The sequence below is a fragment of the Leptodactylus fuscus genome, chromosome 2, assembly GCF_031893055.1.
Source record: "Leptodactylus fuscus isolate aLepFus1 chromosome 2, aLepFus1.hap2, whole genome shotgun sequence".
In the NCBI taxonomy this organism is placed as follows: Eukaryota; Metazoa; Chordata; class Amphibia; order Anura; family Leptodactylidae; genus Leptodactylus; species Leptodactylus fuscus.
In genome coordinates, this window is record NC_134266.1 from 35,512,700 (window position 1) to 35,535,288 (window position 22,589).

At 44.4% G+C, this 22,589-nt stretch overlaps 1 long non-coding RNA gene across 1 annotated transcript in view; it reads right to left on the reverse strand.

Moving 5' to 3' along the window:
* Positions 1–22,339, reverse strand: part of LOC142194492 (uncharacterized) — a 182,846-nt gene extending 160,507 nt beyond the window's left edge. The window contains exon 1 of the long non-coding RNA XR_012715036.1: positions 22,276–22,339. This is a non-coding gene — a long non-coding RNA (uncharacterized LOC142194492). The remainder of the gene's footprint in view (positions 1–22,275) is intronic.
* Between the last annotated feature and the right edge of the window lie 250 nt (positions 22,340–22,589).

The following is a 22,589-nucleotide window of genomic DNA, read 5'->3' on the forward strand; positions in this document are numbered from 1 at the left end:
CCCATACTGATGCTCGGTTTGAACTGCAGGAGATTGTCTTGACCATGTCTACATGCCTAAATGCACTGAGTTGCCGCCATGTGATTGGCTGATTAGAAATTAAGTGTTAACAAGCAGTTGGACAGGTGTACCTAATAAAGTGGCCGGTGAGTGTACATTCCTCTTTTTTCATTCACTTCACTATTAATATGTCTATTTGTGGGGATATCGTCACTCCATAAGGAGAGAACCACCATTAAGGTGTATGGAGTCTTATTAAGCCATGAGCGCTCCACTGTGCAAAGGAACATGGGAAGAATATGCAAATCTGACTTCCATGGTGTAATTAGGATGTCAGTGCCTCAAGTATGCACACCAATAGAGGGCGCTGACTGAGAATGTGCAAGTCTATCTTCTATGATGTAATTAGGAAGACAGAGTCTCAGTCAAGCAAACCAATAGAGGGCGCTCCCTTTAACATCATGCCGACCTTCTCAAAGGCCTTTGTTTGCAATGATGTTGGGATTATACCAGGTAGTCCCTCAGCCAAGGACAGCCTTTTCAATGTATTTGCATCTCATCAGCTTGGCGCAGAGAGGACTGATCTGGTAGAGGTGAGAGGCTTAGACAGGGTTGAAGGGATATCGTCACTCCATAGGGAGAGACCACCATATAGGTGTGTGGAGTCTTATTAAAGGGGCTCTATCAGCAAAATCATGCTGATAGAGCCCCACATATGCGTGCATAGCCTTTAAAAAGGCTATTCAGGCACCGGTAAAGTTATATTAAACTACCCCCCGTTTTAAAATAATAACTTAATAAAGAATGTTCTCTACTTACGGAACGTGCACCCTGGGCGGGCATTCAGGGCGCGCCGTCTTCTTCTTCCCCGCCTCTTCTTCCTCTGACGTCTTCGGGTCCCGTTCTCCTCCGGCGCTTGCTCGCGGACACTGATAAAAAAAAATAGCCCGGGCGCATGCGCAGTAGACGTCAGAGGAAGAAGAGGCGGGGAAGAAGAAGACGGCGCACCCTGAATGCCCGCCCCGGGTGCACGTTCCGTAAGTAGAGAACATTCTTTTTTAAGTTATTATTTTAATGTTTAATTTAACTTTTACAGTGCCTGAATAGCCTTTTTAAAGGCTATGCACGCATATGTGGGGCTCTATCTGCAGGATTTTGCTGATAGAGCCCCTTTAAGCCTTTCCACAGTGGAGCGCTCATGGCATATTAGTGCATAATATTGGTGTGCATACTTGAGGCACTGACATCCTAATTACACCATGGAAGTCAGATTTGCATATTCTTCCCATATGTCTATTTGTGGAAGCCTTCCTGCTTAGCAGCATTTTTCCACACCTGCCTAAAACTTACTAAAATACTGTACAATGTGCTATATAATTCTTTGACTACAGTGTGACAAGACTACACTGTATATAAAGATTTAGCGACTTTTTCGGAGGTGCCATGTTCTGTTGGGAGCTCTTCCCTACCGGGACACGCCATATACCATCTTTTAGAAAAAGAACATTCTGATAAATCATTATAACTTGTTACTTTGTAATATGTCTTATTAAGGGGAAGTTACATCTTCCTCACATTTCAGCAGACTATATTACCCCTCTCATTGTCTGCATGCTGCCTTTATATACATGTGCAGAAACTTCTTCAGTCTTCAAAGTGCAGTCCTTCAAGACGGACCTGGTGCATGCTAGGTCTCGGGGAGTATTGTTTCTCCTAATGGAGAGCACCAGAGCGGGTATAAGGAGTTACATAGGACAGATAATGGCTCATAGAAAACCGTTACTTAGATCACTTCTCTTCCAGGACCTCTTGTACTGCTCAAGACCTACATTAAAGGAATTGTCCGGCATAAAAGCCAATTACTATGCTAATCTAAACACCCTCCCCCGCCTACTTTCTAAATAACAGAATTTATCAAAAATGTATATTTATCCATATCCCTGGGGCAGTCACGTGACCTCCTCAGGGACATTTGCTGGTTTCGATCCGTTTCCCCTTTTCCGGTAATGGAACGTCACTACTACTACTCCCTCACCCCAATACAGGTGAAACTAGCACAATCACTCTCTAACACAGGTTGTATAAATGCAGCAAGTGGCGTCACGCAATGTTCATCTTCATGCGCTACAGCCTGATGTCTCACAGCCATGGCATGTAGGAAAACCATCATATGAAATGGAGGTTTTTCCCATTCCTGTGTGTTTTCCATCCAGACAGCCATTGCCAATAGTCCAATGTTGAGTCTGTGCATTACCGTTCTGGACTTGAGCCTGTTCTTTCTGAGAGCTTGTGTGGTGAATCCATTTTATACGTAAGACTCTATTACTGTGAGTATTGAGCAAAAACACCTGCAAGAAAATGCCAATTGTTGCGTGTGCCATGGGACTGTCATTCTTACACCGAGAGAAGTATTCTGTTCCTGTTATGTTGAACTGCCAATGTTGACTACCAAACCACTGAGCTCAGTGGTTACGACTTTTGCGTTGCAGCACTGGGGTTCAGAGATCAAATCCAACCAAGGGCAACATCTGCATGGAGTGTGTATGTTCTCCTTGTATTTGTGTGGGTTTCTTCTCACATGCCAAATTAAACTAATAGGTATATTCTTCCCATAAAAACAGTGGACCCTTGTGGGAGTTGGGGATGAGCCATTATCTCCCCTACTTCACAACATTCCTTCCACTTTTAGCCCTTTGTGCAAAAAAAGTGCATTATACATGTCTGCCATCATCATTGATCCTGGTTGTTTCTTACTGCTGAGCAGCCAATGCTAGTTCTGAATGACAAGGTGCCTGTATGAGTAGTATTTCTTGGCCTCAACACTATTACACTCAAGTGGGGATCCAGCTTTCCTGTCCTTGGGTGGGTCAGAGTAGGGGGATGTGATTCTAGCCTGGAGTAGCAGTTGGGGGAATTGGAGTGTGTTGTATGGTCAGTGCACACTATAAGGAGCCATCTGCTTCTGCCCCCCTACAATGTGCAGAGAACAGGTGATTGGTGGTGATTGGTGGGGGTTCTGAGTGTCACAATCACCTCAATATGACATTGATGACCTATTCTAAGGATAAGTCATGAATAGTAACATTACAGACAAGCCCTTTAAGTCGGTCTAGTAGATTATAGCACTTAACATGTATTTGTCCCATTAAGTGCACTTTTTCTGTTTCCTGTGGGTTATTTCTATTTACTTATTCATTCTTAGGTTCAGCTTTAATTACTCCCTTTGTGAAGTCTGCCACACAATGGGAGTCCCCTGGGGAAAATTAGCATAGGGGTGGCGGTAATACAACAACTTCTGGAACCTCTCATTAATAATAACTACACATCTGAGCAGGAAAAACTGCATTTTTCTGGATGACTGAGCTTTTTTTCCTGGAAACAGAAGCAAATTGAAAACAGCACATCCTGCAAAAGCTCAGCTCCGTGTTCTGTAACAGATAACAAATGCTGCATCTGATGATAGCGATGCCTCAGTTACTGTGTATGTTATCTCAATAGGCTCAAGGTCCTGCTTTAAGTCTTCTTGCAAAATATATTTGTTGCATTAAGCTTGATTTCCCACAAATTACATTTATGGCATATCCAATAATATCTCATAGGTGTGTGTCCCAGAGTATCTCTGCTATGAATGCCACTAACCTCCATGCCCTGACCCTTACCTGATTCTGACCTCATTGACACTAGGTTCACACTAGTATTCAGTAGTTGATACCTTTTTTTAATGGCTAACTAAAAATAATTACATATTGCAAGCTTTCGGGGCTACTAAAAAGGTCCCTTCATCAGGCTGGTATAACACTAGTCTGATGAAGGGACACCAGCCTGATGAAGGGACCTTTTTAATAGTCCTGAAAGCTTGCAATCTGTCATCATTTTTAGTTAGCCAAAAGGGATCAACTACTGAAGACTCCTCAAAAATTTTTTTTAGATTTCATATCCACTGGCTAACACGGTACAAAGATATTTTCTCTTATACTAGTATTCAGGTTTCCATTCAAAACAAAAATCAATCTAGCTAACAAGCCGTTACCCACAGAACCCCCTGGACCCCATAGACTATAATCGGATCAAGCAGGTTTCTGCCGAGTTTTCACCTGCAAAAAGGTGGAAAGAAAAGATGAAATCCCTGAGCTACACTGTATCGACAACTCCCATAACTGTGAATGAGAGTTATAGAGACAATGTAGCTCACTGTTCTACACTGTTTTTGTAATCACGACCATCGTGGCCTTATAAGAGCCGGGTACGGAAGCTTTTGGGGTATATTTTAGTGATTGTTGCAAGTCCCAGAGGTGATTCCATGTTTCTGAAACTCATCACCTGGTTTACCATAAATTCAGACAATGCTAATTCATCCGTCACACTTTTGGCTCTGACTGTTCAGATTGGTTGCCGTGTATCAGCACAAACTCACCATAAGCTCATGAGACACTGAATCACCATTAAGATAAAATATTTCTAAAACCTAAAATGAAAACCAACAACAATGTGACCTAGATTACTATGTCACGTCACAGATACCTCGGAAGGGGTAGCACGTCTGTCTTTGTAGGGCACCTTCCAGTGTGGTGCATTACAGGCCATACAAGCTCTGCTAAGCATTGCGGGGAAAGAATATACAAATTATGCTAGATTCACACTAGTGTGGCCTCTCCGTTGTTCTGGTCCATTGGAAGACCAAGACAATGGAGAGGCAGACTGCTACAGTAGCGGTAACGCACTTGGTCCAACGAATCTCATTGTCTATAAGGTTTGTTGTCTGTCACTTTAAGGCTGAAGCCCCACATTGTGTTTTACTGTGCCTGCAAAGTGAATGGGATTCTGGCTAATCCTACCTACACATTGCAGGAAAATATCTGCAGCGGAAAATCACAGCATGTCAGTTATACCTATGGAAATGCTGGGGTTTTCCTTGTAGGTATAATAAGGGGAGATGCATTTCATTACATGGGGTCTTAGCCTAAAACTGAAATCGGCAGAGGAAAAGAGTCTGTGGACACTGCGAGGGAGTCTCCAACGGAAGCTCCAGAGTACATGTGAATGTAGCCTAAGTTCTCCTTAAAGGAAATGTAACACTTGCTCTAGTGCCACCTTTTGGAGGTATCTCATTTGTATACATATATTCTGCTTCAGTATGAGCCTCATCGATAGCCATGGGTGTAACTTGAAGGAGTGCAAAGGGTATGGATGTATTCAGGCCAAGGAGCGTTAGGGGGTCCAGGAGTGTCTCTTCCCATTATAGTGAGGCCAGAACTATAAACAATACATTACAATTGATTAAAAAAAAAAAAGGCTGTAGTTCCACTTAACACGAGGCCTCAGATGACATTAACATCTGTAACATAATGCAATATTCTTCCATAGAAACTGAGAGCTTTCCTTTCCCATGATGATACAGTATGGCCAAGTATGAATACACGGCACTTAAAGAGATCCTCTCATTCGGTCTCTGTTGCCTATTTTATTAAATTTTGAAATAACAACTCTGTTGCACCTTTTATTTTCTTTAAATCTGCATTGTGCAGTTCCTCTGTTAATCCTCCTGGAAGTGGATGAATAAATTGACTATAGGGATATACTATTTTCAGTGGCGTAACTAGGAACGGCGGGGCCCCGTGGCGAACTTTTGACATGGGCCCCCCCCCCCCGACCAACACCGAAGACCTCGACCAACCCCCTCCTACGCATTCCTGCCCGTTCTATTATCCCTCATAGTGGCCCCTGCACACAGTATTATGTTCCATAGTGGCCCCTGCACACAGTATTATCCCCCATAGTGGCCCCTGCACAGTATTATGCCCCAATAGTGGCCCCTGCACAGTATTATGCCCCAATAGTGGCCCCCTGCACACAGTATTAACCCCAATAGTGGTCCCTGCACACAGTATTATCCTCAATAGTGGCCCCTGCACACAGTATTATCCCCCATAGTGGCCCCTGAACACAGTATTATGTTCCACTGTGGACACCCGTAAACAATTATTATATTATGGGGTCTTTTCAGACCCCAGAGTATAATAATCGGAGACCCGGGGGAATAAAAACATAAAAAACACTGTTACTTACCTGTCCCCCGACTCCTACGCTGTCTTCTCTGCTGCCGTCCTTCTGCTATGACGTCGGATGTCACATGACCCGGGATGCAGGCTGGGTTCATGTGACGTCAGAGACATCAGAAAGGACGACAGGAAGGAGGCCTGGCAGGATCATGGAGAGGTAAGTAACAGTGTTTTTTATGTTTCTTACCTCTCCCGGTCCGCCAATCATTATACTCGGGGGTCCGAAAAGACCCCCGAGTATAATGATAGCAGCAGTAGCGGCTGTCACCGGGCCCCTAATGTCCTGGGCCCTGTGGCAGCTGCCTCTGCTGCTATGGCGGTAGTTACGCCACTGACTATTTTGCTGGTCAGTAGAATGTGGATTTACACAGTTTGCTGCTACCTAATCTGTTGTAACAGTGTTGGGGTACTGTGTCGGGCACACTATTAGCAAAGGGGAATGATAAAATAATGCTGGCATGACCAGCTAGGTTAATAGACACTGGCCGTGCTGAATAGTCCGTATTACAGAAATATGATAGAAAACCAAACTACATAGTACTGTAAGCCAGACTGGTTAACCTGTAACTAAACTTTCAAGCAACTTTTGATTTTCTGGCGGTATTTCTGTCATTAATACATTTTGTAATACACTTTATTAACAGATTTTGTCTCCTTTCTGTGAAATCCTGCATTTTTCACTCTTCTCCTTGTTTCTGTATTGAGAGCTGTTCCTGCCTGTCACTGAATGTTACTGTGTATGGAGGATGGAGCTGTGTAATATGGAGAGAAAATTAGGTTGGGGTTATATCTCGGACACAAATATTGCCAGAAAATCAAACGTTTAGTTACACTTTAATATAACAACATGTGCAAAGGCGATGATGTGACTCATAGAAAAAATGAGGTTTCCTTAAAGACTGCAGATAACCATATGAAAGATACAGAAGACGGGAGCAGTCCTTGTAGGTTGAGGTTACCTACTATCACAGTGAATCATGACTTGTTACTCATCAGCTCTTACGACACCGGTTATGTGGCACAGCCCGCACCCTCCACCCACGTGTAGCTCCTATCACCTGTAGCCCCCACCCCTTGTTCTGCTGCCCTTTACATACAACTTTCTAGGAAGCTTTTATTGTCTACTATCAGCACTCCCTCCATAGTCTAGCAGTAGATTGATAACCCAAAGGAGACACCGAAACAATGGTGACGTAACGCTTTACACAAACGTAGCGCAATGTCTGATACTTTTGTTTCAGAAGTATTGTAGGTATGATGAATGCATTTGTAAATACCTGAAGAAGGAGCCTGAAAGCTTGCAAATGTAATTTTCTGGTTAGTCAATAAAGGTGTCATACTTACCATACTATAGATTTTGTGACACAATTTTATCCCCATTCAGTTGCAAAACAGACAAGCAGGACATGTGACCAATGAAGATGACATGACATGGTGTGTGATGTGGAAGCAAAGCTGTCTGGAGCACCGCCATCGCCTCAAACAGCTGATCTAGATATTGACAGGACGCCACATGTATGTCCATACTGACAGCACAGTATATAGCACACTCAGGGAATGAATTTTAACAATTATTTCATTGTGTCAGCCTTTGTTCATATCTGCATTTGGCATTCCATTTTTAACTTTTCACATCCGCTTTCGGGTTTCCGTTCGGGCAGTCTTCTTGGGGACCCCCCGAATGGAAACCTGTACGTATTAGAAAGCGGTTACCTGGGAAACCCACAGACCTCATAGCCCATAATGGGGTCTGTGTGGTTTCCGCATGAAACCTGCGGATAGAAAACCGCTTTTTAATGCATATAGGCTTTCATTCAGGGAGTCCCCAAGCAGACTCCCTGAACGGAAACCTGAATGCAGATGTGAACAGGGACTTAAGCTGCAGCCACGCTAGCATTCGGGGACCATTTTCCATCCCTTATTCAGCAGAGAGAAAAATCACATGGCAACATAGAGTCAAATAGCAACATGGTGATCTTTGGTCGCGTGACTGGAGACACAGCTAAAGTCGCCATATGGCCCTATCCTTAAGGGTGTCTGTCACTAGAATTCAGCATATGAACCCAACTCCAAAACAAATAGGTTAGGGTCACCTGAAACAAATGTTGTTTTTCCCTTGTGAATCGGTGCAAACATATTGCCATTTTTGTCAATATCCAAATACTTCTTTGGAGCAACAGCAACGCTCTTGGTGCTCCAAATTGCTCATTATCATATTGACAAAAAGAGCAATATGTCAGCAACCAAGGCCGCGATTCACAAGGGGAAACCACTGTTTGATTCAGGTGACCCTAACCTATCTATCTGTGTGCTGGGCTGCTGCACTGGGTACTGGTGACACACAGAAAAATCTGTGGCCGCATGAATGTCATCACAGACTGTAATAGAATAGAGTAAAGTGCGGATTTGAAGCAAATTCTGCATGAAAACTTCGCCATCGGATTAAGGCAGCCATGTTTTTCAATCAAACCTCATATAAAGCCATTACAATATTTTATTAGCTTTGCGCACATTATGCAATGTATACTGAGCACGCTGCTCTCTCCAAGGCTGGCAACTCCTTGCCCTAAAGAGATTGAGCATAATTAATATGTGCACGTACCGGGCACCGGAGCGCCTCAGTGGTTGGCACTGCTACCTTGCAGAACTGAGGTCTTGGGTTTGAAGCTGCATAGAGGTTGTCTTTCCTCCCAGACTCCTAATATATACTGATATGTTCATTGGTTTCCTTTGGGATATTCAATTGAGAGCTCATTGGGGACAGGTCTAAGGTGGTGCAGACAGACACCTTAAACTTTTGACTTATTACAGGCTAAAACCCCATTCACATTTGCACATGCAGCTATGGTGGGAGCCCTGCAAAAGGCGCACAAAAGGTTTACTGTTCACGTGTTGCGAATGACTTCCGCTGTATTGTATGTTATGATGTACTTGCATTGTGTAGTATACTGTGTCATATGCTCATGTCCCTTTTAAGTGGTGAAGGACATTGCTTGGTCAGTGCCAGTGAGGCAGAACAAAGTCACGTTTAAGAGTTGCACCATGGTGGAAGTTGTTTGTTTGCTCTCTGGCGCTCCAGTGTCACCCCCGCAGTCCGTTTGATTGCGAACCATGCCTCAGTCATGGGACGGTCTAAGAACCACATGACTACTGAGGACAAACGACAGCCTCGGCCTTCACTGGAGAGGGATCGGTGATCAGTGTAAGTGACATTACAGGCCCTCTAATGCAGTCTAATGGCCTCAGTGGTCGCTTGGGACACAGGTTGTTTGTGGACTGAGGTACCGCGTGCGACCAAATGGACTGCAGCAGCAGACAATGGAGAGCTGGGAACAGGTGAGTATATTTTTTTTAATTTTATGTTACACCTCACGCCCCTCCATAGTTTGTCCAGCTCCTGGACAACTCCTTTAAGTTCCTTTACTTGGATGGAATGGGCCAGCTTTAAGAACAGCTCGTATGGATGACTGCTTGTAGGAGTAGGGGACGGCTTAGACCTTCACTAGCTTGGACAGCTTGAGAAGGGTACCTTCCTCTTACCTGAAGACGCCATCTTGGTTCTGAGAATTGAGCACACCAGAGAAGAACAGAGATTAAGAGGACAGGTTCTCGGATGGCAAGTCTCTGCGACGGTAGAAGTTTAATGTTCATCACTGGTGGCCTGAGATCTTACAAACTGGACTTAAGTTCAACACTTGTGATCTATTACTTGCATGCCACTGAAGTTTGACATCTTTTTCGAGACCCATCTACCTCATCACAGTATACTTCGATGGAGAACATACTGTTCTTGTATATCCCTTAATGCTGTAGGGTGACGTCACTGTCTGGGTGGCAACTCGGAACAAGACCTAGTGTTACACTGGCTGCAGTGGAGAGTGGTATCAAGTATGGTGGAGCTGAATATTCAGGGGTGTAGCTACAGAGGAGACAGTCATTACTGGGGTCTGAGGGAGTCCAAAGGACTCTCTACAACATAAAAGGACACCAGTGTTATAGACAGCACAGTATAGATTTTGTATTGGGGGCCAGGAGATTAAAGTTATACCTCTGGCCATATTGCCACTACTATCCCAGCAGCCTTGGCCCTTGCTTGTCCCGTGGGGTCTGTATATACAGGGATTGATGCGAAGAGAGACAATCTCTGTACAGTGCTGTGGAATATGTTGGTGTCATAGAAGTTACAGTAAATACCATCAGCAGTTCCGTCTTAAAGAGGACCTTTCACCATATCCGGGAACATGCAGTGTTATATACTGCCAGAAAGCTGACAGTGCGCTGATTTCAGCGCACTGTCGGCTTTCCCGATCTGTGCCCGGTGTGAAGAGCTTACGGCCCGGTACCGTAGCTCTTCTATGGTCAGAAGGGCGTTTCTGACCATTAGCCAGAGACGTCCTTCTGCCTCGCGGCGCCAATCGCGCTGTGCTGTGGAGCGGGGAGGAACGCCCCCTCCCTCTGCTCACACAGCTCATCCGTAGACTAGCATTATCAGGAGAAGGAGGGGGCGTTCCTCCCCGCTCCACAGCACAGCGCGATTGGCGCCGCGAGGCAGAAGGACGTCTCTGGCTAATGGTCAGAAACGCCCTTCTGACTGTAAAGCGCTACGGTACCGGGACCGATAGCGCTTTACACCGGGCACGGATCGGGAAAGCCGACAGTGCGCTGAATTCAGCGCACTGTCAGCTTTCTGGCAGTATATAACACTGCCTGTGCCCAGATATGGTGAAAGGTCCTCTTTAACCATATGCAAGCAAACAAAAATTTCTTTTAGGCCGCTGTCTAGCGAATCCCATCCGCACATTGAAGAAAAATACATGCAGCAGATATGCCGCGATTCCCAAAACCGTTACGGTCTTGGAAATCACAGCATGACTATTATACCTACGGAAATGCCAGCGGTTTGCCTATAGGTATAATAGAAACAGAAGAGGAAAGCCGTGCGGACTTTCTTTGAGGAGCACTGCTACCATGGCGGTTTTTCCCGCAGCGCTCCCCCCCGGCTTACTACGTGGGGCCTTACCCATGAAGGGCGATATTTCTCACATCTTAAAATTTTTCTTCTTTAAAATTTTTACGCTTTTTCATTAGGAGACTGTTCTGCCAGTAAAACATAAAAACCTTCCGTGCCGTCTGGACCTGGATCAGATCTCCGAGCTGCTGACATGTTGTTACCTTCGTACAACTTACTAGCACATTGTTAAATGGAGAAAACATGCTTTTCATTTAGATATACAACAGCTGCAAAACCTGGCGTGTCCAACTTCTTTTTTTTTTGCAATCTGGATCTGCTGAGAGCAGCATTTTGCTGGAATGTTTTGATCGCTCACAGGTAAAACAGACTGATTTTGACTTGTTAAAGGATTCCTGCATAATGTAACCGCTCATGTTGTAACCACAGCGCTGATTCACAAGAAAGCAAACTATGCTAGTAACATAGCCAAATAAAATCTGCAGCCTTATTGTTTGCCCTGGTTATTGATAGACGTTGCGCTGCGCGCGGTCCGATCTCACTTCTGCATTATCAAGCAGCGCCATCTATTGGAGAAAGTAGTTATTGGAAACAAAGTTCCAGCTCCTTGTGGTTTCTCATGTTTCTGCCTCCAATTATTGCTGCTTATTTGTAATCATGTTTTCTTGGCGGAATACTTGACTTTATGTTCTTTTAAAAATGTGGCATAAACAATAAAAAAAGAAAATGACATACATCTGGTCTTAATGTGTTCAATTAAATGTGATTTTATTGCAAGAAAACACTATGGCAATGCTAGGGCTGATGTAGTCCTATGTCATCAGATGGAAGGTTCATTGCCGTGTGCTGGTTATCACTGGACAAGCCATAGATTCTCTATATGGATAAGAACGCAAACTGCTTAAGACCATAATATCCCCCTGCTATTGATATCCACAAAAGTCAATGGAAAAGTTTTGCTATCATAATAATAATAATACATTTTATTTATATAGCGCCAACATATTCCGCAGCGCTGTACAATTTATAGGGTTCAGATACAGACATACATAACAAAGAACGTCATTTCACACAATGGGACTGAGGGCCCTGCTCAAAAGAGCTTACAATCTATGAGGTAGAGGGGGTGACACAAGAGGTAGCAGGGGCGGCATTGCTTATACAGTGTTCAGACAATTTTGTGCATTAGGAATTGTGATAGGCTTGTCTGAAAAGATGCGTCTTTAGTTTGCGTTTGAAACTGTAGAAGTTGGGAGTTAATCTTATTGTCCAGGGTAGAGCATTCCAGAGAAGTGGTGCAGCTCGGGAGAAGTCTTGTATACGAGCATGGGAGGTTCTGATAATAGAGGATGTAAGTGTTAGGTCATTGAGTGAGCGGAGAGCACGGGTTGGGCGGTAGACAGAGATGAGGGAGGAAATGTAGGGAGGTGCGGCATTATTGAGAGCCTTGTGGATGAGAGTAATAACTTTATATTTTATTCTATAATGAATAGGCAGCCAATGTAGTGACTGGCACAGACCAGAGGCATCGCTGTAGCGTCTAGCCTGGTAGATGAGCCTGGCCGCTGCATTCAGAATAGATTGTAGAGGAGTTTAGTGAGGGGAAGACCGATTAGTAAGGAGTTACAGTAGTCAAGGCGAGAATGAATCAGAGAGACAATAAGTGTCTTTAGTGTATCTCTGGTAAGGAAAGGGCGTATTCTGGAGATGTTTTTGAGGTGGAGGTGACATGAACATGCGAGTGATTCAATATGAGGGGTGAAGGAAAGGTCTGCGTCAAATATTGACCCCAAGGCAGCGGGCATGCTGCCTAGGAGTTATAGTAAGGCCTGAGACTGCAATGGATATATCAGGGACAGATCTGTTAGATGGTGGAAACAGTAGTAGTTCAGTCTTAGAGAGATTTAGTTTCAGATAGAGCGAGGACATGATATTAGAGACAGCAGAGAGACAGTCACTGGTGTTCTGTATGAGTGCAGGGGTGATGTCACGGGAAGATGTGTATAATTGGGTGTCATCAGCATAAAGATGGTACCTGAAGCCAAATCTGGCGATGGTTTGTCCAATGGGGGCTGTGTAGAGAGAAAAGAGCAGGGGGCCGAGGACCGAGCCCTGAGGAACCCCAACAGCAAGGGAAAGAGGGGAGGAAACAGAGCCCGCAAATGATACACTGAAAGTGCGGTCTGAGAGATAAGAGGAGAACCAGGAGAGCGCAGTGTCATTGAGGCCGACTGAGCGGAGCATAGTGAGGAGAAGTTGATGGTCAACAGTGTCAAAAGCTGCAGAGAGGTCCAGAAGAATAAGAAGAGAGAAGTCACCATTGGATTTAGCCTTTAGTAGATCATTAGAGACTTTTGTGAGAGCTGTTTCAGTAGAGTGCAGAGCGCGGAAACCAGATTGTAAGGGGTCAAGCAGAGAGTTAGCAGAGAGATAACGGATTAACCGAGAATAAACCAGGCGTTCCAAAAGTTTAGAGATGAAGGGGAGGTTAGAGACGGGTCGATAGTTAGCAGCACAGGATGGGTCCAGGGAGGGTTTTTTCAGTAGTGGGATTATAACAGCATGCTTGAAGGAGGATGGGAAGATTCCAGAAGAGAGAGAGAGGTTAAATATTTTAGTAAGGTAAGTAGTGACAGCAGGGGACAGAGATTGGAGAAGGTGTGAGGGGAAGGGGTCACTACTGCAGGTTGTGGGGCGAGATGAAGAAAGTAGCTGGGAGACTTCCTCTTCTGTGACAGGTTCAAAAGATGAGAATGGACAGTCTGAAGTGCGGCTGGTGAGGGGATCAGTACTATCGTAGGTGTGGGAGTCAATACCACCTGGGGCTTGGGCAGTAATTTCCTGATGGATCTTATCAATTTTATCATGGAAATACATGGCCAGGTCATCAGCACTAAGGTCTGTGAATGGCGTCTGCACCTTGGGTGTGAGTAAGGAGTGAAAGGTTTCAAAAAGCCTTTTAGGGTTGCTGGAGAGAGAAGAGATGAGGGCGGTGAAATAGTCTTGTTTGGCGAGGTAAAGGGCAGAGCTATATGTTTTAAGCAGAAACTTGAAGTGGAGGAAATCTGCAGGTGAGCGTGATTTTCTCCAGAGACATTCGGCACACCTAGAGCAGCGCTGAAGAAATCGTGTCTGTGGCGTGTGCCAGGGCTGCTGCCTCCTATGTGGGACTTTACGAGTGGAGGGGGGAGCAACCTCATCCAATGCATTTTTGAGGGTTTCATTATAGTGACTGGTGGCCAGATTGGGACAGGAGATTGAAGAGATGGGGGACAGGGAGGACTGTAGAGTATCTGAGAGGTGCTGGGTGTCAATAGCACGCAAGTTCCTATATGTGTGATGGGTAGGGGTGTCTTGTGAAGGGGAGAGAGCACTGATGGTGAGAGATAGAAGATTGTGGTCAGAAAGCGGCAGAGAAGAGTTAGAAAATTTAGAGACTGTGAGGAGTCGATGGAAGACTAGATCAATCGTGTTACCGTCTATATGTGTGGCGGAAGAAGAACATTGTGAGAGACCAAGAGAAGTGGTTAATGAGAGAAACTGTGAGGCAGCCGGGGAGTGAGGGGGGGCAATAGGGATGTTAAAGTCACCCATGATGAGGGTAGGAATGTCACTGGATAAAAAGTGGGGAAGCCAAGAAGCAAAGTGGTCCAAAAATTGGTAGGGTGAGCCAGGTGGACGTTAGATCACAGCTACACGTAAGGAGAGTGGCCGGAAAAGTCTGATAGCATGGACTTCAAATGAGGAGAACGTGAGTGAGGGGACCGGGGGAATGGACTGAAAAATGCACTGCGGTGACAGCAGTAATCCTACCCCACCACCCTGCCTATTATCAGGCCTAGAGGTGTGTGCGAATTGTAGGCCACCATGACACAGAGCAGCAGGGGAGGCCGTGTCTGCCTGCTGTATCCAAGTTTCAGTAAAGGCGAGCAGGCCGAGGGATTTACTAAGGAATAAGTCATTAATGTATTCTAGTTTGTTACATACTGAGCGGGCGTTCCAGAGAGAGCAGTTAAAAGAGACAGGGGAGAGATGAGGGGAAGGAACACAGTAAATATTGATGAGGTTTGTAGGCCTTCTATGTGTGCAGGGAGAAGAGTTAGTGAAGGAAGGAGGGCCGGGGTTAGGAGAGATGTCCCCAACAGATAGGAGGAGTAACATGGACAGAGACAGAAGGTGGTTCAGGGATTTATGTGGGTGCTTCTGTTTGGTGTCACTGCTAAAAGAAATAAAGGGATGATTACAGAGTGTGAAAAGTGTGTGAGAGCTGTACATGGGAGAAGGAAGAAAAGAGGGACTGATATGGATGGTGTGTACTGGTGGTAGAGATGGAGGAGAGATCTGCAGGAAGACAATGGCTAAGATAGTAAGAGACAGTGCAGCTACAGGATACCATGAGGTAAAACTTGTTGTTTTAGGTTGAAATTTACCTGGTGTTCTGCCATGGTTAGCCTGTTTCGTGCCCTGTTTAAGTGCCATGTATAAGTGCACTTTGGTTAATCTGCACTTGTGCCATGTATAAGTGCACTTTGGTTAATCTGCACTTCGGTTAAGATGCACTTTGGTTAAGATGCATGCTACAGATGAGATGCCCCTTCATATGAGATGCACCCCATAAGCTATATCTACTTATATAGGAAAGCACAGCTTCAGACTAGCACTAATTTAAGTCGTTAACTAATTAATCTACAAACTGTGACACATGAGGAGACTGGCAGTGTGGATCCAAGTAAACACTTGGCCAGAAACACCAATAAAATCAGTGAAGATCAAAAGACTGACACTAGTGCAGATAAGAAGACATGGAAGTGCAAAAAATATACAGCCTGGATGAAATGCTAGGATATAGTTCAGTAATCAGGCAGAGGTGAAATACAGAGGTGAAATACAGGATTATATACCATTGAATATTACAGCAGATGATCGAAGGGAGAATTCAGACAGCAAGCAGAGGTGGGTTCAATAGCAGATTATATACCATTGAATATTACAGCAGATGATCGAAGGGAGAATTCAGACAGCAAGCAGAGGTGGGTTCAATAGCAGATTATATACCTGTATGAAGAGAGGAAGAATGAAGGTCATAATCATGCCATGTATAAGTGCACTTTGGTTAATCTGCACTTCGGTTAAGATGCAATTTGGTTAAGATGCATGCTGCAGATGAGATGCCCCCGCATATCATACAACAGTTGTAACCCTTGTTGACCAAGTGACAGCGTTTTAGGCAAAAGCTACACCCCCAAAGCCTTGGTCACACTGAATATGGTTTCTGAGCTGTAGCAGCAGCACGTAATAGACCAGATCGATATATATATATATATATATATATATACACAGCGCCACACCTTCCATGAGGCGACCTGAAGCGACTGCTTCAGGCGGCGCTATGTCAGGACCCCAGGGAGGGCGTAATTTTTGCTTACCTAAGCCAGTCCAGGACAAGCTGTCCTGGACTGGCTTAGCACCGAGCGGTGGATTGGGGAGGCCACTGAAGCAGCGCTGCTCCAGCAGCCTCCCCTCACGCTCAGGCAGAGAGAGCAGGTCCTCTCCCTGCCTGCTCTCTGCCTGCGAACGCAGCATAGCCCCGCCCCCTTTGCTTTGTCCCGCCCCCTTCTCTCCAATCCGCCCCCTCCTCCCGGGGAGGGGGGGGGCCTTTTTGCCATTCGCCTCAGGCGGCGAAAGGGGTAGGTTCACCCCTGTATATACATATATATATTATATTTCATAAGGGCAGCACCACAGGGTTTCCTTAATTTACCTTTTTAATTATGTTGTCTCATTCATCGGTACAACCTCACAAATATAATCATGACTCGTATAGATCCGACTGTTTTCATTACAAGGTTCTTTTTCTGCCCGGATCATACAGATAATGGTGTTTCAATATAAAAGAGTCTTGACACATGCTTTATCATATTTAGTTACAATGTATCACTTTTCTCTTTTTTTGCATGTGCATATATATATTCGTTCTCTCAAATGAAAGAATCCTTTGACATACATAGTGCATGTGAAAGTTCCTACACAGGTGGTGCATAATTTGCAATTAGGCAGGACTTCCATCCAAAGTGCATATGGGAGGGGTCTTTTTCTGTTCAACTTGTTTTTATATATGAGCATGATATGTACGGTATGTTCCGTTCTTATGCCATGACTAAGAGGCTTTTTACGCTCCGAAACGCGTAGGCAATGCGATAGTACCATCCTGCACTCTGGATTTACTGCTTATTTTTACTTGGAACATGTCTCCCATGCAATAAAAGCTACGTTTTATTTTTAAACCATATCGGATGCCTGGGCACTGGATTTGTTCATATTTTTTCTACTCAAGCTAGGCTTGGTTACCATCTGCAAAGTAGACTCTTTAACGCTGAAGCCCCATGTTGCGGAAACACAGCTTTTTTTTTTTTTTTTGTTGCAGATTTTGTTGCGGTTTTTTGAGTCAAAGCCAGCAATGGACTGAGCACAAGGTAGAAGTTTAAGAACTTCTTATATATTTCCCACTCATTTGGTAGCCATTCTTGGCTTTGGCTGTAAAAAATGCAACAAAATACTGTAAGCTGCATGGGGGGGGGGAAAGTAAGAATGGTTTCAGAAATAGAAGAGTTAATAGTTTATTTTTTAAATAAAGTGAATGAGCAAAAAAGAAATGTAAATCCCATCAATATTTGGTGCGACCTTTGCCCTTTGGAGGACCGGTCCTGGAAGTGATGATATAACCCCCAAAAGAGTCCTGATCTCAACATCAGCCAGTCTGTCTGGGATTACACGAAGAGACAAAAAGATTGGGGCAAGCGTATATCCTCAGAAGATCTGTGCTTAGTTCTTTAAAGGGGCTCTATCAGCAAGATCCTGCAGATAGAGCCCCACATATGCGTGAATAGACTTTAAAAAGGCTATTCAGGCACCGTAAATGTTAAATTAAACTACCCCCCTGTTTTAAAAATAATAACTTAAAAAAGAATGTTCTCCACTTACGGAACGTGCACCCTGGGCGGGCATTCAGGGTGTGTCTTCATCTTCTTCCCCGCCTCTTCTTCCTCTGACGTCTTCGGGTCCCGTCCTCCTCCGGCGCTTGCTCGCGGACACTGATAAAAAAAAATAGCCCGGGCGCATGCGCAGTAGCACGCGGTTTCTACTACGGCTACTGCGCATGCGTCCGGGCTATTTTTTTTCTAGAAGACTTGAACTTGCAATCACTTGATCACTTTTATAAGACACTGAAATTACACCAAGATGTTGGGACTAGGCCCTGGCCACAGTGAAAATACTCAGAAAGAAAGAATAGAAGTAAAAATAAATAAATAAAATTTTCAGCAATTTTACAGAATTATTTCAAACAGAGCACTGAATCATTCTCCAATCTGACCACTAGATGGCAGCACACACATGAATAAAACCTCACAGCAAACACTCTCTCTGTTACTTGTACAACAAATGTATCGACTTATCAGTAAATATTTCCATTTCCTAATGAATCATTTTGAAACCATTCACACTGCACTTCACGCTTCCTCAGTTACTCTTCCTGGAAAGGTTTACCTAAATGACAACTGGGTGTTACTATTCGACTCATGAATGAGGTTTGTGCTTACACAGCCGCACACTGTCTGCAGTGATTGAATAGTGTGGGACACACCTCCAATTAGTTACACCCACTTGTCAATTTATTTGAAAATTCCAGGAAGAATGGCAGAGGAACAGCACAACACATAGTTGCACAAAAACATGCAGATCCCAAATGATTGAATGAAGAATATAATAATCTCTTGAAATAGTCATGTCTGAACATTGTCACTGACCTAAAGATAAGATTCTAGGATTTAGGATATTAGATTTGATTTAACAACATAACAATATGGATCCATGATATGCAATTGTGAATGAGCTCTTAAAGGGGTATTCATCTTGGTCATGATGGGAATATGGGACATCTTATCCCGACCACTAGGCCAGGAGTTATGGAAACAAGAGTATGTTATAGAGCTATGAGGTGTCTGTAATTCCTACGTACCTCTATGGGAGTTGTGGAGGCGACTGAATGCTGCTGTTCTGTGCTACTTACATAACCCCCCTACCTAGAGGCCTAACCTGGGCCTCAATGCAAAATCTGTAATGAGGTCTCTACGTACCTTGCACCATTTAGAATAGCAGTATATTTTACATGGCAGACGGACCCTTGGGGCCCCCTCAGGCTCTAGGGCCTAGTAGCAACTGCTACCCCTACTCCCCTATAGCTACGCCTTGTTACCTCTGCCACATAAAATATAGCACAATTCTAAATAGTACAAAGAGGGCAGGCGCTCAATTACAGATTTTGCACTGGGGACCAAGATCTTCCAGTTACACCTCTGAGAGGGATATTTGGGGCCCACTTAGTGTCCAGACCCAGTACGGACAGCTACCCCTGCATCCCCCCTTCCTACACCTCTGATTATAACCAGATGCAGAGACTTGCCCCAGTGCCAGGACATTTGCTGTGATGTGTGTGTATATATGTAAATATATATATATATATATATATATATATATATATATATATATCGTGCATTATCCTTCTGTAGCTGCTTAGCCTCGCCATTCAAGGACTCAGCAGATTCTGCAGAACATGCAAGTATTTTCTACATCTAGAAGAATCAATCTTGCTTTGAATCACAGACAGCGACTCCTCCACAAGTTCCTGTTTTCTTCAGACCGTGGTTTCCCTAACACAAACAAGAAAAAATGGTTTATTTAGACCAGAGCGAGATGGTATCATAAATGGCATCCTGTTGTTTTCTTATTCTGCAGAGACTGAAAGAGAACTGTCAGAGGACATGGAGGCTGATCCGCCCTGGGAGCGCAAAACAAGGAGCAGGGAATGAAGCCGTCCCTTCAGAACCATGATGTCTACGGCTGTGCATGGGGAATATGTCGCCAATGCCAAACACGGGGCGCGATATTAACTATTTACGACAGAGACTACATATTCCTCATGTTCTTATTTTAGATATTCTTATATATTTTTCTTGTATTATAAAATGTAGAGAGCACCAGACACCAGTTATACCGTCACATACAGCATTGTACAGACATCTATGTGCTTTCTGCCAAAACAAGCCATTTTTGCCATCAGCTAGCAGAAAAAGGAACCTATTGAAGTCAATTGGAGGCTTTTTTTCCACGTGGATTCAAAAAAACTGTGTGTGAGTGGACCCCTAGCGGTGCACCCCCGCCACTGATTAGTCAGATGAATAAACCTAATCGCCAAGGTGTTTCCTTCTTGAGGTCAGAGATACAATAAGTCTTAGGGTTGGTTCACACTAGCGCTCGTATTCCGTCCGCATGGAGACCCCCCCCCCCCCCCCAGACAGAATGCAATCGCAATTGCAAGCAATGTGCTTGCAAAGCACATGGAGCCCATAGACTATAATGGGCTCCGTGTGCTGGCCATGCACTGCCCACACGAATGAATTGGGCGGGGGGGGGGGGGGGGGGGTCTCCATGCAGACGGAATACAAGTGCTAGTGTGAACCAACCCTAAGGCTCCGTTCTCACAGAGTAACGCGCCACTCATTTAGACACGTATACATGTGTTAGAGCGCGGCGCTTCAAAACAGCTCCAATTTCTTTCAATGGGTGCCGGCTTACGCGCGTAACACATTGAAATCAATGGGAGGCTTTGTAACCCATTGATTTTAATGTGTTACACGCGTAAGCCAGCACCCATTGAAATAAATGGGAGCTGTTTTGAAGCGCCGCGCTCTGACCCATGTATATGTGTCTAAATGAGCGGTGCATTACTTCGTAAGAATGAAGCCTTAGGGTCCATTCACACGGAGTAAACGCACCCTCATTTTGGCAAAATACACGTGTAAAAATAAGACTCCGATTGACTTCAATTACATTTTTTTTTTTTTTTTACACGTGTCAAAAAACACGTCAAAATACACGTGTAAAATGTCATTGAAGTCGATGGGAGTCTTATTTTTACACGTGTATTCTTTACACATGTATTTTGCCAAAAATGAGGGCACGTGCACATGGACTTAACGCAAGCGTATTTTAGCATAATACATGTGTAAAAATAACACTCCCATTGACTTCAATAAAAACTTTTACATGTGTTAAAAAAATGTGCCAAAAAACACTACGCGGTTTTTGGTGCGTTTTTTTACACGTGTTAAAGATATAATTGAAGTCAATGGGAGTCTTATTTTTACACATGTATTATGCTAAAATACGCTTGCGTTAACTCTATGTGCACGAGCCCTGAGCGCGCGTTTCCTCCGTGTGAATGGACCCTTAAAGCCCCACATTGCAAAAAAGCAGCTTCTTTTGTTGCAGATTTTGCTGAGGTTTTTTGAGCCAAAGCCAGGACTGGATTCAGCAGAAGGGAGAAGTATAAGGGTATGTTCACAATGAGATTTTTGGCAGTGGATTTTGACGCGGAATCCGCCTCAAAATCTGTTGCCAAAAGCGGCTCCCATTGACTTTAATGGTAGCCACTTGCTTCTTATTTTCGTTAGCTAGTAGCGGAAAAAAGAAGCGACATGCCCTATCTTTCCGTGGATTCCGCAGCTGAATCAGCTGCAGAGTCCGCGGCTTGAGACAAGCTCCAGTGTATGCCCATTCATTCAGGCCTACACTGGAGCAGGATGCTGCATCGGTATTCTGTCGTGGCAAGCGGCGCGGAATGTTCACACCACGGAAAAGGTTTCCGGGACCTTTATCTCTGTGTGAACATGCCCTAAGATCTTCCTATATTCCTCATTCCTTTTGTAGTCATTGGCTTTGTCTCAAAAAACTTCTACAAAATCTGCAACAACAAAAAAAAAAAAAAAGCGTTTCCACAATGTGAGGCCTCAGCCTAAACAACACTGCACAGGACAGACATCCTGAATTCACCGACAGTGGCAGCATACTGGACGTGAATTCAAGAAATCTCATCTGCACACTGCATAAGCAACAGGCAGTGCAAAGTGACTTGTATTGTGGTAATAGGCTAAGGCTCCACGTTGCAGATTTGCTGTGTTTTTTTTTTTTTTTTTTTTTGGGGGGGGGTTTGAGCCTTACAAAGCCAAAACTGAAATCTGCAGGTGGACTGCAGAGATATCTCATCCGCTCCTCACACAACTGTCTCCAAGATTTCTCCCGTGCATCCCCCATACTCTGGAACTCCTTACCACGACACATAAGACTGACCCCACAATCACAGGCTTCAAGAAGGCGCTGAAGACTCAGCTATTCAGGAAGGCCTACAACCTCCAATAACACTACTGTCACCACACCGCCATCTGTACAGTCTCCCCCCTCTCCTTCTGTCTCTACCCCCCTTCCCTTATAGATTGTAAGCCCTCGCGGGCAGGGTCCTCTACCCCACTGTGCCAGTCAGTCATTGTTAGTATTATATCTACCTGTATATTCTGTGTACTGTATGTAACCCCCAAATGTAAAGCACTGTGGAATTAATGGTGCTATATAAATAAACAATAATAATATCTGCAGGGGATAATGGCTGCGATGATATTTTGGACCGTGTTCCTCAAACACAGGAGGCCGAAAGAGGAGTTCACATG